The sequence below is a fragment of the Lactuca virosa genome, chromosome 9 (genome assembly GCF_052849685.1).
Source record: "Lactuca virosa cultivar CGN04683 chromosome 9, Lactuca_virosa_CGN04683_v6, whole genome shotgun sequence".
Lineage (NCBI taxonomy): Eukaryota > Viridiplantae > Streptophyta > Magnoliopsida > Asterales > Asteraceae > Lactuca > Lactuca virosa.
Genome location: NC_136434.1, coordinates 224,714,078 through 224,730,642, shown reverse-complemented (window position 1 = coordinate 224,730,642; position 16,565 = coordinate 224,714,078). Strand labels below are relative to the sequence as shown.

The 16,565-nt window shown below is 32.2% G+C and overlaps 1 long non-coding RNA gene across 5 annotated transcripts; it reads right to left on the bottom strand.

Moving 5' to 3' along the window:
- Window positions 1-10,552: 10,552 nt before the first annotated feature.
- Window positions 10,553-13,701, bottom strand: LOC145135862 (uncharacterized). Of its 5 annotated transcripts, XR_013720090.1 has the most exons (7): window positions 13,390-13,701; window positions 13,261-13,295; window positions 12,990-13,043; window positions 12,824-12,894; window positions 12,066-12,182; window positions 11,442-11,496; window positions 10,553-10,893 (listed from the first exon to the last, which is right to left on the bottom strand). It is a non-coding gene; the product is annotated as an uncharacterized LOC145135862 (long non-coding RNA). The 5 variants fall into 5 exon arrangements; XR_013720086.1 differs by having other exon boundaries at window positions 12,990-13,295; XR_013720087.1 differs by having other exon boundaries at window positions 12,990-13,295; window positions 13,443-13,701.
- Between the last annotated feature and the right edge of the window lie 2,864 nt (window positions 13,702-16,565).

Genomic DNA, 16,565 nt, shown 5'->3' with positions numbered 1-16,565 from the left:
TAGAATAGTGTAGGGTCCTAGCCTTAATATCTCATTTGGGTGTTTTATTAAGGACCCAATCAACTAACTTGAATTTCTCCCGTTTTGTAGATGTCAAAGTCTGACAACTATGGTCTTCCTGAATCCGTTGGAAAGAGTTTTCCACATGAAGATGATGTTGCACGATTGGATTGTGGAAATGGAAATCATGCTTCACTTCCTCCACCACCTCCTATAATTCTCCCTGATCCACGTGTTTGAAGACTTGAAAAGTTCAAGGTCACTCAAGCCCTATTGGCAAAAAGACACGAAGATGAAAGTCGGTATGTACTCATGTCTTGAATATGAAGTTGCATATTGATAGCTTGGGAATGTTGGGTGTCGATGTATCTAGGAAGCTGTCTGTTGACTTGGCTCTTCGGTCACTTCCCGACTCATATAGTGAGTTCATTAGAGAGAACTATATGATGGACCAAGACGTGACCCTCATTGATTTGACTTATTTGCTTATTGTTGCTGAATCATCAATGATTTGGCGCACTGGTCGAGCAAATTTGTCTGGTAAATCAATGTCGCAACCTTTTATGGGCAATGGAAGGGGCATTGGTTGCAAAGCTGACCTGACTACCTAAGAGATCTAAGAGATGGGAGAGTTAAGATTTATGACTCTACTTCAGGTAAAATCCACTATCTAACTCTATTAAGTTCTTTTTTTAGATTCTGAATACATGATGTGATAAGATTACATTTGGTGTTTTGTAGGATCAAAGAAAAGAAAGGAAGCTTAAAAGGAAGAAGTGAGCTGAATCTGGTCATGAAGAAATGAATTTCGATCGCATGTTTCACATATCGGATTTTTAGCTACTATTTTAGAGTTAGGATAGATTGCTAAATAATATTTACATAGTTTTCATTTGTAATTGCATTGTAAGGACAAGATTTTTCTGCAATAAAATAAATTTTGATTTTGTCTTATTTAAGTTTCCTTGCAATGGATTTATGAAAATTGGTGTTTGAATGTCTCTATTTTTAGCAATTTTGAAATGGATGTGATTCTTAGTTATTTGTGGTAATTTCAAGAATTCACCAAATAAGGAAAGATTCTCATCGCCCAAGTTTCAATTAGACAGAAACTTGGAATCATGCAACTGGTATTGTATGATGAATGAGAAACTTCGTATTTGGGAAATTAAGACTAATCCCTTGTTCACATAAGTATGTGAGTCAAGTGATGGACTAGGAGATCTAGTATGCATTGTTGTGCACTAGGTCAAGTCCGCCACAAAGAACGATAAAATATTCGTCATGATTTGCTAAAGGATTAGTAAATGTGGTTATACTTAAAAGATTAAGTATGATTCTGAATCGTTGAAAAGGTTTCAATAAATAGTAGAGTGAATAAGAAGAATCAATTAGGCAGGAAGATAAAAGTTTCTCCAATCTGAAAAGATGGGAGAGTACTTAAGTATCTATTTTTATGATTGACTTAGTGATTTGAAACCGTATCACAATTGATCCTCTAAGGACACCTTAGTACACTAGTATGGCTAAGAAGAGGAATAAAAAATTGTTGAAATGGTTAAAATCAAAAGGTGGATCATAATCCGTTCCAAAATCAAGTCTTAGAGTTGTACTCCAAAATTATGATTTGAGTGACATCATCTTAAGAAATTTTAACACACTCATCAAATCTGAAGTAGGAAAATGTTTTCTTGCTCTTGCACGTTTGAAATTGGCAAGTTGTGATGTCTTGGTTAAGACAAAGACCAACTAAGACCAATTGTGTGTAGTATTTGCCTTGATAAGGACCTACACTAACTCTTGAATATTTGTTTTGTCAAGAAATGTTTCTTGACAAGAGAATCTTATATGTCAAGAGGTCAGTGGGAGTCTAAATGATCTTGAAAAGTTTCAAGAACTAATCAAGTGTAAACCTATTGTTAAACACTAGCACACGACTTGAGGTTTGTAACCTATCGTGTTGACACAATTTTTGTTTCTGTGCCATTCCAGTTTAAGTCAACTATGCATATGAGTTATATGAGTTCTCAATTGATCGCATAGAGGCAAGGCATCCTGATCAACGGAAAGTACATTGATAGGTAGGTGTGAGCTGCTCGAAGACTTGGAAGCAATGGTGGGACCCTTGATGGCAAGAAATAAAAAATGAACAAGTTCTGTCCATAAGAGTTTTGATTTGACACAAACATTATCTTATGATTATGGTTATGACAAATTCACATGGATAGGAACACATACACCATAAAATCTAAGTGCCGTAAGGTTTCTCTCCTTCATGAAAATGATTGTGAGGAAACGCTTTCACTAGGAAGATTTTAATGAGATAGCGATTATGTAAATTGCATTCTCAAATTCGATTATGACTACGGCATCCCTCTTCATAGTTCGAATTGTGAGATTTGGCAATTAGTTTGAACATTCGAGACTTATTGCTATAATTTCTAGAATTGTTTAGACACACATGTGAGCTATCTAAGGAAAGGTGTATGAGTTGTTTTCTAGAAGCTTAGATAAAAGATTGTCGAAGCGTATCGTATTAGAAATATGATCTTTGGAAATCAATAAGTATTGTTTTCTAGAAGTGTAGCTGATTTCTGAATATATGTCAAAGCTAGTGGGAGCATAAGTGTTATGTTGGTAAGAATATAATCATCATGTTAGTGGGAGCATGATTATTATTTTAAGTATTGCAAGTTAGCAATACTAATTATAGAAAAAAACAATTTCACTTTGCAAAGTTGCAGGGGTTGAAAAGTTGTTTTGCTATAATTAAGGGAGAGAATATTATACTTCGTTTCAAAATCTAAAGGCTTGGATCAAGAAATTTTAATTAAATTTAGTCAAAGGACATATATGAAGAAACTGGTAAAGTATCACGTTTTTCATTATGAATCGTGCCCCTTACGCTTTGGGTGTAGGTTCGATTGCATATGCTGTAATATTTGACTGTTCTAAAATTTTCCAAATGCCTAGGGCATCAAGAGGGAAAAAGGACTAGAACCGAATTTGACTGAAATAATTAAACAAATGTCAAGGACAATCTAAGGTTTGCTAAGGATTGATCGTTTGTGAGAAGTTGGAAGTATAGTAATGAATGGACCATAATGACATTATTATGATTAGATATTATTCTATTAATAATGAGTTGTCATATGGAAAATATGGAAATGTTTCCATATTGGGAGTTAGACGTTAAGAATTTATATCTAGATTAGAAACTTTTATGCAAGAAGGATGTTCAAAGGAATGTACTTTGAATGTGAGACTTCATATCTATGGAATTGTCTTGTAACAATCTCCAATAGAACACTTTGTAATTTCGTTGGCAAAGTCTTGGTGACTTTTGTGCAATAAGATTACAAAAGGATCATTGCATAAAATGTTAGAATCTAACATATTCTAGTAGTGGCGAGAACTTTGTGTTCTTACACTAACGACAAGGATTAGGGATTGTGAAATGAGCATCGTTGGAAATGTTTTCAATTGATCTATTTCACAAAGTATGGACCACAGGTAAACAGAGTGTGTATGCTTGGTGCATGGGACAACTGCTGTTATAATTCAAGTAATAAGTTGATTATCCGAAACATTATACAATGAATAATATGTAATCAATATGGTGACTAAATAAAAGGGGTTTTATTTATACTCAAAAGTTTGAGGCCATATTGGATTCAATTATTATTGTGTTTCACTTTGCATGTTTTGACTTCCCTAATAATAAGATTATTCAAACCTTCCACAGTCGATCATACTTTGGAAGTAGGTATGAAAGAAGACTGTCATGAATCTGACTGTAGATTGTCTAAAGTGTTTTAGACATAACAAAAGTTTGCTGCAGGGTTCATGAGTGCTTCTATATGATTAGAGTATTGGATTAAACCCACGCTCACTTGAATCACTTCATGGATTTTATCACGGGTGATTAGTGAGATGATAATATCTTATATTCTTGAAACCGAGACGTGTGAGTTGTATTCTGCAAGTTGGTTGCACATTGATAATATGTAAACGCACCAGTAACTTGGTGTTATAAAACATATTGATGTGTGTGATTTGATGAGTAGGTACAAGCGAGCATTGAGTCAAAGTTTATCCATTCCTTTTACCCAAAGTGGGATAAAAGTGATATTTGTGGGCCCCTCGATGATTTAGTGATGACACCCTAAGCGCTTGGCCAAGCCGGGACTGAGTTGATGTGTTCAATTGTAATCTGTTGTCAGTCGTCATAAATCGGAAATCGGGAAACAACACATGAACAGAGAGTATGATTAAAATCCAGGTCTCAGTTCATACGATATCTAGAATGGAGGAATATATGATCCCTTATCTAAAGGACAGGTTGCTGATAAGATCAGAGTTTGACCGCGTCTTTAAGAGCTATGATTGCTAATCGGATTGTACTTGCATTATAGTTACTAGACTTATCCAAGTGGGAGACTATTGGATTAGTGTCTAATCCCGTAACTATATTTGGTATGTACTTGACCTGGTTGTGCATGGTCCTTTTGGGTTGCCTTCACCAAAGCAACTTGATAGGATGATTTATGGAGAGAGAGAAGTTGTTATGATTTATTAATATATTACATGAATAATATAATAAAGGAGAAATCATATTGTTTAATTAATATTAGTCAAGAATTAATTTGTGGCTAAAAGACATTAATTAAATAAAGGGGACTAGAACTGTCAATTGTGCGATAGTTGAATATTGGGCTAATGGACTCCATAAAAGTTGGAGTGGACGAAATCTATGGGGAAACCCATTAGAATTCTTCCAAGGCTTCTAAGGAGGGAGTCCATGGGCTGCTTAGGGCCTAAGCAGTCAGATTAGGGTTTCCTAGTTCAAAACCCTAATAGCCTCACTATATAAGGAACCCCTAAGGCCCCAAAAACGTGTGGAAGTAATCCCTAAGGCATCTTAGTCGTTTTTGGTGCTCCTCCTCCCTCTCATAAGTCATTCTCTTGTTTGTGGTGTTTGTAAGCCATTAGAGGATTGACATTTGTGACTCTAAGCTCCAAGACAAGAAGATTCAAGCCATTCTTGTAAAGGTAATCATCTAGATCGGATCTTATATAATAATATCGAAATATGTATGCTAGATCTAGGGTTTATTAGCTTTGGATGGTTATTGCATGTTCGTTAGACAAACTAGATCCAAAAGCTTTAGGGTTTGCATGTACACCATAGGATTGATGTAGTGCTCAAAACCCATCATTATCAAGTCACACTCTTTTGATAGTATAATCAGGGAAATGCTCCCTTAATTTAATAATTTGAGCAAGAAACTTTGAAAATGCCATATTACGAGTTGATAATAGGAAAACATGAGACCATTTGCTGCATGCATCGATTTGGAACATAAAGTATCTAAATTTTCCAGATGGTGGATGGTTCCATATATATCACCTTGAATTCTTTCAAGAATACTAGGTGACCCTTTCAAATTTCATCAGATAATATTTTATAATTAACTTTCCAAGGGAACAAGATGTACATGGTCTTATGTTACTGGATTGAGCGAACTCATGGTCCTTCAATGGATGCCCATGAGTATTCTCAATTATCCTTTGCATCATTGTTAATCCTGGGTGGCCCAACCTATCATGCCATAAACTGAATGTCCTTGGATCACAATGTTTTTCTTTGACTACCATATTCGATTCAATCAGATGTATATATGTGTAATTTATACCATAATCAAGTGTTGGTAGTTTTTCAAGCGCATGTTTTTTGTCTATAATATACATATATTTCTTTTTTTTTATATAGTGGTCATAGTTTTTATGTCATATCCGTTGAAATGTATGTAATTGAAACTCAGTATGTTTCTATTAGACTTTGGAGAAAATAAAACATTTTCTATGCAAAAGCTTGTACCATTTAGTAATATAAAATTGGCTTTCCCGGTTCCTTCTAACAAGTCTGCATGACATGATATTTTATGTATGACTGCTTTTGTTGGTACTAATTTTGAAAAATATTTCTTTGATTTTAGAATAGTGTATTTACTACCACTATCCTCTATACAAAGATCTCCAACCTTTTCTTGGTGTCGTGTTCCGGTTGGACTCATATTAAACTTGAGTTGGATAAATTTGATTTCCACTTGATTAGAGCTTTTGTGTTGATAACGTGTTATAAATTCGATGTAATTAAAAGAAAATTAACAAAACAAAACTAAAACATTATGAAAGAAAGAAAGAAGAAGACTTGAGATGATTCTTGAACACTTAGAAGATTGTGTAATTTTATCTTTCACATTTGATGGCTATTTATACTACATATCATCCTACTAATACATCATCAAAATAGTAACTCAACAGGTAAAAGAAATTATACAAGGGGTAAAAAATGTTCATCCACATGCTTTGGCTAACTCAATAATTTAATGGATTTTAAAACTATATATATATATATATATATATATATATATATATATATATATATATATATACTAGGTTAAAACCCATGGAACCCACGGGCATTAATTTTAAATGGACTTAAAAAATTGATACTTATAGAACCATTCTGGAGCAATTCATTATTATATAAAATAAGTAATGGAACCTAATACATATTTTTTGATTTCTACAATTTCATAAAAATATAAAAATATTATTATGTAAAATATTCTAAGTAGATAAAAACCAATAGAAAATTTTAATATAACACAACAATAAATTAACTTAATTTTAGTTAACAATTAATAAATAATATTAAAAATAATAATATTGGAAAATTCAATCTATACGAATAAAATACCATTTACACTTCTAATTAAAAGTTTATAACTTTATATTTCTTATACATTACCGTCACATTCAAAACAGAAACTCACATGATCTTACTAACTTTCAAATCAACTCTTATTGTGGAAAATAGAAATAAAAGCTATTTTACACAACTATTTGAGGCAAGAAAGTATTGATGCTTTATAGGTGTAGTTAAAATGATCGTCAAAATGCCTAAGCTATTACCACATATTTAGCTATGGAAATGAAGGTTGATAATAAAATAAAAATATAAATATTTCAAAAATAAAAGCATAATTTTGTTGTAAAATTAGATTTGATAACTTTCGAAAAAAATCATGAATTGTGAATATATATATATATATATATATATATATATATATATATATATATATATATTAATCTGATTAATGTTTTCATTTGTATGTATTTAATAAGTATGAAAAAAATAACTTCTTAACTACTGAAGTCCTGGTAATTTTTTTTTCAACTTTAGATATGTAGAAATAGTCAACTAAAGAAAAAAATAAAATATAATAAGATTTAAAAATAACAATAACAATATTTAAACTCAATTTAACAAAAGTTTTTGTGCTAAATCTACAATTCTACAACATTACACAAAATTTGGTACTAACAAAAGTTTTTTATATGCTAAATGATATAATGGGTAACTCTTTAATTCATTCTAAAGTCAAGTTTTTTTGTTAAACTTTTAAATATCTCACTTAAATCTCAAATCATTTCCAACACCAACTCTCAACTCTTGTATCTAGACAATTGTCAAATGCTCAAATCTCGTTTTATTTGGTAGCAAATCAATTCCCACATGAAATATCTCCAAGAAATCCAAAAAAAATCCTATCATTATAATGAATACATACATTACATTTCAAATTTTTATGTTACTAAATTTGACAACATTTGTATTATTACTAATTTAACTTGTTATAGCAAGTTATAGTCAATATTGAAAAAAATGGTCAAACTTGGATTGGTTTCATAACAAACATGAATAAAATGGTTAAACCACAAAAATAACAAAGATATATGGATTTTTTTTCTTATTTTGGGCTAAATTATTTATCTTTCTAAAAGATTTAATTACAAAACTTGATATAATTATAATCATAGTATATTACTATTTATGTGAAATCCTAATATTATTTAATTTAAATGGAATATATGTTACGTTAGATAGAATTTTAAAATGCCATTAAAAAGCTTTATTTATATTAATCCTAAAATATTGCATAAACAAAATTTTATTTACACATGCTTGGTTACGAAAACCATAGTCACATTTTATGGTTTGATTATGAATAATGATTACCGCAACATTTTTCCTATTTGACAAATTTAAATTTTTGAAAACACCCAACCATCGTTTTGTCCTTTTCTTTTAGGGCCATTGACCGATTTTTATTTTGAGCATGACTTTGCCATTACATTGTGTACACGAATACACGAGGAAAAGAACAAAAGAAACCCAACATCCTAGCTCCTAAAACACCCAAAACAAGCTATCATAGAGTACATTGCTATTAACAGCAAAAAAAACAAATTACAACAGCAAACGAAAAGGATAATACCCAAGAATAGCTACAACACACAATAATAGAAACACTTGTTAATACCAGTAGAACAGCAAGCAACGAACCATCATATGTTGCAGGTAATTCAAGTTGAAAACTCTAGCGAGATCTACATATAGTCCAATGCAAGGAAATCATGTTATATATTAGGAATGAGATGATTTTTTATAATATGAAATTATAAGAAAACCAATCAGCCAGGTAACAGTTTTACAAAAATAGTGACACTAAGTGCAGGTTTGGTGTAGCCCCAAAAGATTATGTCATGCAACATTGGTTCTTTTTTGAAATGTTTTGGTCTCTGATCCAAATGAAATGACTAACTTACCCTTCATGTGATCTCCACCTCCTCGGTTACATAACAACACATTGTTCTAGTTCAACCAATCTTGAGAAGCACTTACATCTCAATAAAATTTGAGTAAATTTATAAAAGAACCAATAATACAATTTTAAATTGAGGTACCTAAAAATCCAGAAACGGAGGTACCTAAAAATCCAGAAACGGAGGTACCTAAACATCCAGAAAAAATAAGTAATTTTTATAAAAGAATCATCAATATAGTTTAAAAGTTTATAAAACTTACGAAGTGTGCTTTCATTGTCTTCAAGTAACTATCAAAATACTCTGCCCATGAGCAATCAACCGCATTAGCTTGTGTAACGCCCTTTAACTAAACTTGCACACGAAAGGACAAGGTCTCCGAAGGGATTTTCAAGTCTGGTTGTCTCCTGATGATTTTAACCTTGGCGGTGTAAGTATCTTTGTAGAGATCCATTTCTTTAACTTTGAATCCATTAATCTGTAGTTAGAATCAATAATTTGTTAGAAACATTGTATTTTTGTATTTGGATACATATTCTTTGAATCCACACAGTCACATAAACATACAATCGAACACAATAACACTTTTTGATGTCAGACCTTGAGTACTAAAGTTTGAATTTTATTGAATTCCTTGTTTTTTACAATGTAGTTATAGTTTTATGGATGCAATTGATAATTGTTTATGAGTTTAGAGGTTCAAGTTATATCTCAAAAGAGTTTTAAAATACAATTCATACTCCAATAAAAAAGAAATAGATGTTTGAATCTTTAAAATATAATTCATGGTTCTCTTAGGCATTTTATCAAACACATGGTATATGAAACTTACATGAACTAAAAAAAATGATAGATTATAGTTTTTAATTGTAAAGCATTTTTTATCAACATCTGATGAAAATATATGAGATGATACAATCATGGATAATGTTCCAAATACGATTAGTGATTTACAAACATATTAAGTAGGAAAAAAAACTATATGAACTTAAAAAGAAAATATGTGAAGTAGGTAATGTTCCAAATCAACTGCCTTTAAGCAAAATTACCACAAAGTGGACTTTAAATTGAATAAGAATGTTGTATAATGGATTTTCCAAATAAAAATTTATCAAGGCAATACAAATTTATGTGGTGAAATTTAGGTAATAAGCGACTATTGATTTTTACCTCTTTGGTCCTCAAGGAACGAATGCGAGAATAGATATACCAGGGCATTAGGGTTCCAGAAACTTCAAACCTACAAAACCCACTTTAAGTAATCGATTTCAATAACCATGAAGAATAAAAAAAGATAAAGAATGAATACTTTAAATATAAGAAAGCCCGCACAAACAGAATAAGGAGATGGAATTAGCGGATTTCCATGAAATTCATTCCGATCTTGGTAATCAACATCAAAAAAATCTCAATGATTGCTGATTTCTAGGAATGGATGAATGCTTGACATTTCTTGGGAGCTGATTTACCACATAGAAGTTGGAAACTTTTAATTATTTCCAACGTTAGAGCCAGAATTAAAGTGGAACTGAGAAAGAGAGAGAGTCTGATTAATCTTATGTAGTTGTGTCCGATTGTTGCATATGAAACGGTGAAATCTTGAAATGGTTTAAAATCTTGGCAGCATTCATATTGTACGTTATCTTTGATTTCAGGAGAAAAATTCATGGAGGAATAGAAGGTTTATTTTAAATTTGAATAGGCATTGGTTTCCAAAATCAAGAAGACAAATTTGGAGCCGATGGAGGCGTGATTAGGGGAGACGTGATTTGACTAACGTATTTGTTGAGGATAAAGAGTGGAAGGGCAATATAGGGAATTCAGTTAGATGATATGAGCGGGAAAAATCAATTGGGGGGTCTAAGAGATTGCCACGTGGCGGCTAATGTACTATTTTATTAGAAGAGAATATATATATATATATATATATATATATATATATATATATATTAGTTGTGTACCCGCGATACAGTTTCCTTTCGGGAAAATGTTAACAAATTGACAAATATCCCTCATGTTAACATAAATTACAGTATCAAATTTCAGCTATTCCTAATACATCATCATTTCTATATTTGTTCCTAAATTCAAGATCTTGTAATACTAATCGGGCGATATAGTACTATGACATGTCACTTGCATCAAAATTGAATTTATATCAAGAACGAAGTTGCCACATTCTGGATAAAAAAAGACCAAAAAAAATTCTTGAAGTACCTACAAAACCATATTCCAAACAAAATATCATATTAACAAATAGCTAACAAAAAAAACACGTGAATAATTACCTAACAAGATCATTCAGCATTGCCGCCAAGAATAAATAAAAGTTTTACATCTTTGGAAAATCAAAATAAACAAAAGCTTACTTTAACATTAAAAGATATAAAAGTAAAATTGCAATTTCATCTTTTCATGTAATTAAGAGGATGTTTGAGATTTCATTTTGATCTTCAAAAAGACTTTTGTCTAAAATGACTTATTGACTTATGGTGGTAGGAAAATGAGTTTTTAAAAAAGTGTTTGGATTAGTTTTTGTTGTGGAAAAAGTTCAATAAGTCAATAAGTTATTTTTTATAAAAGCATATGTCTGAGCTTAAGAGTATTTTAAGATAATATTGACTTTTACAATTCAAAAAGTGATAAAGAGTTTAGAAAAATAATAAATTCCAACTTCTTAACATTTTGATAATACACCTTTCATGTTGTAAGTTCATGTTGGCTAATGCTTACAACCTGGGGACTATTCTCCTCATATAATTTACCTAAACCAAGTTGACATTGTTCACACCATCCCCATGAAATCACCACTCTGTTTTTCTGCACAAAATTTAAGAAATTATTATTACAAATAAATAATATGTATGCATTATTTTATCATAAAGATGTGAATAAGATAGATATATGCATACAAAATCTTTTTCCTAATCCATACATGTTCATTATGGCACATACACAACGTTATACATATACACACACTTATGAGATTAATACAAACTCACACAGTTCCATATATATACATGGATTTATAGATACATAGAACAAGTAAATCAACCATGCAAATCTGGACATAGAAATCAGGAGGGTAATGACATCAACTTCATTTTGAACCTATCAAATATAACAAGTTAGTGTACAAGGGATCAATAATCTTTTTGTTGACCCACCAAGGGACCAAGAGATATCACAATTACCAATTAGTTGTTAATGTAATTTGAATCTCTTAAAACCATACGAAAGTAAAAGAGGATATCATATGAAACAAAGTTGAAAGTAATTGAGTTATGATGGTCTTAGTTCCTTCTACCCCTTTGTCTTAGATCTCAATTGTTAACCAGTTACACAAAGAAAATCATGAAAGGGTAAATTGGTTATATATTCTTACTTACTATTTTAGGGGTTATGTCCTTAGGGGCTGCTCATGGGCTTGCAATTACCCTCTGAAGGAGAAGTTTGTCTTCACATTGCATGTCAGAATGAACATCTTTCTGAGCTTTGCATTGTTACTGTAACAAAACACAAATTTAACAAACAAATAATGAAATTATAAAATCTTATCTCCTTTGGTTGTAACAAATTTGAAGATTAATTACACTTATTCTATAAAATTTACTTGATGAAGCAGTACAAATATGCAAAATTACAAGCATATGTAGCTTAGATTCTTACAATATGGGTTCAAAATACTAAGAAAGAGACCAAACTGAATGATCAAACCCATGATTTTTCGTAGTGATTCAATTAAAGTACTGTCAATGACATAAATTGGCTTTGACTGGTAATTTTTAGAAATTCTGAATTTGGGTATGGCTAATTGAATTCTAAAAATGTTTTGGCAAAATTTTGGAATGATAGTTATTAATTATCATGGAATTTTTTAGCAATCTGCATAGGGGCAAAATAACTCTGGTGTTCGGACAAATACAATACTCCGGTGTTTGGAGGAACTTAATACTTCTTCGGATTCATCGTCTTCGCCTAATAATTAACATCAAAATTCACAATTCACTTCATGTGTACATTACGCCTAAAGTGGAGAAATCATAATCTAAATCCATAATCGGCCAAATCACTAATTAAATTCTTCAATGAGATACTTCATGCAATTTGATGGCATTATGAAACTGAAAAGCAACAATTTTATTACCTTGAAACCTACACGGTTATCGATATTATTCATTAAATAATCCGTAGAATAGATCTGTTTATTCAATTCAACTATTCCACAGAACAAAAACAAAAAAAGACATTGATCATTATATTTGAATAAGAAAACGAATAAACAAACTGGGTGATGTGATCAGATAACTTACATGGGAATTTAAGCTTTAAAGGATCGATGCTGAGGACTTCCCTGGTACTCGTTTCTTCAATCGATACAGAATTCAATTCATAAAATGAAAAAAATTAAGAAAAGCAAATCCGAGTTGTTTGAATTAATGGGAAAAAGAGAGATGAAATTGGTATGACAGGGTTGTTCTGCAATAAGAGTTTTTTTTATTGTTGAATTTCAAGATCAAACAATTTTAATCAACCAACCATGAAAAGTCAACATGAAAAAAAAACGAGAGGCTTTATACTCACAAAGTTTCTCCCCAATCTAAACTTCTCATCCTATGCTATACAACAAAAATCACTTCAGACTATTAGTTTAAATTATTGTAAACAAATAAAAAATGGGCTAATAAAAAACTAAACATGTGAAATTTATACCGTGATAAGAGAATTAAGAGGAAGATAAACCAGAGGTAGTACGACTGTATTACCTGGTTACCTCTTCTGGGTGAAGGGAGCGAGAGTAGCAGTTATTGTCGTACTCGTCTGGGCAGCTACCGGTCCGTGGCAATGAAGGTGAAGCCAGGGAGCGGCAGTGACACAGAGAATCGTATGACAAAGAACTGAGATTTCAATTTGGGGTTTATTGGTCTAATCTATAGCGTTACTCGAAAATTCAGTGATTTTCGGCGTGTGTTTGTGCAAGATAGGCGCTGAGATTGGGTGATAAGGAAAAGACAGCAAAAAAAGGTTTGCATTTGAAATTTGAAGGATTACTCCTTAATTTATATAGTTAACTGAGGTTATTTAAGGTAAATTTTTAATAAAATGTTTATAGTATTTGCATTATAATCTGTACCTCTTAGTTTTCAAGATTTGTTGAAAATGCTTTATAATATAGTTGAGATATGTGTGTATGTGTATGTGACTGGTTGTGTGTATGTGTGTAAGGGTGGTCGTAACACATTTAAAGAAACTTGATGATGGGAGCAAGAAGATGGTCCACTTGGGAGTTGAAAAAAGAACAAAAAGGAATTGACTACCCGATACAGATACGTGCTCGATTCGTATCAGTAGGGATGTGACGTTCGAAGAAGGAAAAGAATGGGAGTGGAATCATGCTTTGAAAATCAAAAGTACTACTGGAATAATATTTACATTTGATGTTTTACTAGATGAAAGTGAAGAACAAGAACAACTCGACCCGTTCGAACAATATGAAAACTCATATGAACTGAATGATCCAAATGAAAGCATAATCCACACCCCTCAAAATAGTCTAAGTACCTAAAGCACTCCTCGGTCTTCAAGTTCTAGCTCATCCGAAAGAGAAACACCACTAAGATATCGAAGTTTAACTTCTCTCTCTCTCTCTCTCTCTCTCTCTCTATATATATATATATATATATATATATATATATATATATATATATATATATATATATATATATATATATATATATATATATATATATATATATATATGATCATTATGACAAGTTGTTTTTGTAGGATGATGAAGAACCTTCAAACTTTATAAATGCAAGTGAAAGTGAAGATTGGATGAATGCAATGAAGATCGTGCTAAGTGCAATTGAAAGAAACAAAACCTAGAGTCTAGTCGAGTTACCAAAAGGAAGAAAACCCACAGGCCTCAAATGGGTTTACAAAATAAAGTGAGATTGGATGGGAAATTTTTGAAGTAAAAAGCAAGGTTGGTTGCAAAAGGATACATAGAAAAACAAGGAGTAGATTTCAATGAAGTATTTGTACCTATAGCGCGGATAGAAACCATACGTAATATTCTGGCACACTCCAACCACAAACGAGTGGATTATACATCATCTCAATGTAAAATCAACATATTTATATGGGAATTTAGAAGAAGAAATTTATGTTACACAACCGGAAGGCTTCATAAAGAAAGACAATCCAAAACAAGTGAACAAGTTAACAAAAAATTTGTACAGGTTACATCAAGCTCCATAAGCATGGATTTCTCGCCTAGATAAGTATCTAAAAGGAATTGGTTTGGAAATATGTTTGTTAGGATCGCTACTAGCCCAACCATGCTTAACATAGAAGAACAATGAGGTTCCATTTTCTAAAACCAATTAGTGATAAATGGGATTACCCATTGTCTTATATACTAGCATATAGTTTCTCTTTTTACCAATGTGGAATTGGGTTTGCATCCCAACAATCCTCCCCTCAAACCCAAGTGCTTCCTTTTCTAAAACCAATTAGTGATAAATGGGATTACCCATTGTCTTATATACTAGCATATAGTTTCTCTTTTTACCAATGTGGAATTGGGTTTGCATCCCAACAATCCTCCCCTCAAACCCAAGTGCTTCCCTTGGCCTCCTCTTCAATGACTGTTCATCAGATCCTATCCTTTTTCATACCGCTGATACTCTTGAGACACACTCACCTGAAATGGGGCCATCAGGAAGACTTTCGATACAAGGATTCAGGATCAAATCCGTTGGACTGGGGATTACGCCACCTGCACCGACCACGTCATCTAGGTTACAAGCGTAGCTCTGATGCCATTTGTTAGGATCGCTACTAGCCTAACCATGCTCAACATAGAAGAATAATAAGATTCCATTTTCTAAAACCAATTGGTGATAGATGGAATTACCCATTGTCTTATATACTAGCATATAGTTTCTCTTTATACCGATGTGGGATTAGGTTTGCATCCCAACAATGTCCACTAGAGTATTCTGTCTACACAAGGAAAAAGAATGGAAACGTGTTAATAGTCAATGTCTATGTAGATGATCTCATTGTCACCAGGGCTCACAATAATGAAGTAAAAAAGTTTCAAATAACAAATGAGTAAGGAGTTTGAAATAAGCGACCTTGGGAAGTTATCCTATTATCTATGCATCAAAGTACACCAACAAAATGAAGGTCTTACACTGAAACAATCGGCCTATGCAACAATAGTACTCAAGAAAGCTTGAATGCTCGATTGCAATCCATGTAAGTATCCCATGGAACCAAAGTTACAGTTAACTAAAGACGAAGAAGGTGAACCTGTAGATCCTACCTCATACCGAAGCATTGTAGGAGGCCTTCGGTACCTGACAAACACTCGATCAAATATAGCTCATTCAGTAGGAATCATGAGCCGATTCATGGAGAGGCCAACTAAGCAATATCAACAAGCTATAAAACATATACTAAGGTATATCAAAGGTATTATTGATTATGACTTAAAGTATAAGAAGAATGTAATGGAAAATGTTGTAACCGGGTACACCGACAATGATTTAGCAAAAGATCACAACAACATACAAAGTACTACTGGAATGACATTCTACCTAAATGAGAACCTTGTCTCTTGGAATTTACAAAAACAGAAGTGTGGAGTTCATAGAAACAACAAGTGCAATGTGTCAAGGGATATGGATCCGTCGATTATTGGGGATGATAACAAAGAACAAAGTAAGTCCAAATGTTACTACAGGTGGACAACAAACCAGCTTTGAATTTTATGAAAAATCCAGTGTTCCATGGAGGGAGTAAGCACATTGACATTCGTCTTCATTTTATTCGTGAGTGTGTTGAAAGAGGCGATTTAGTTGTAAGACATGTTGGCA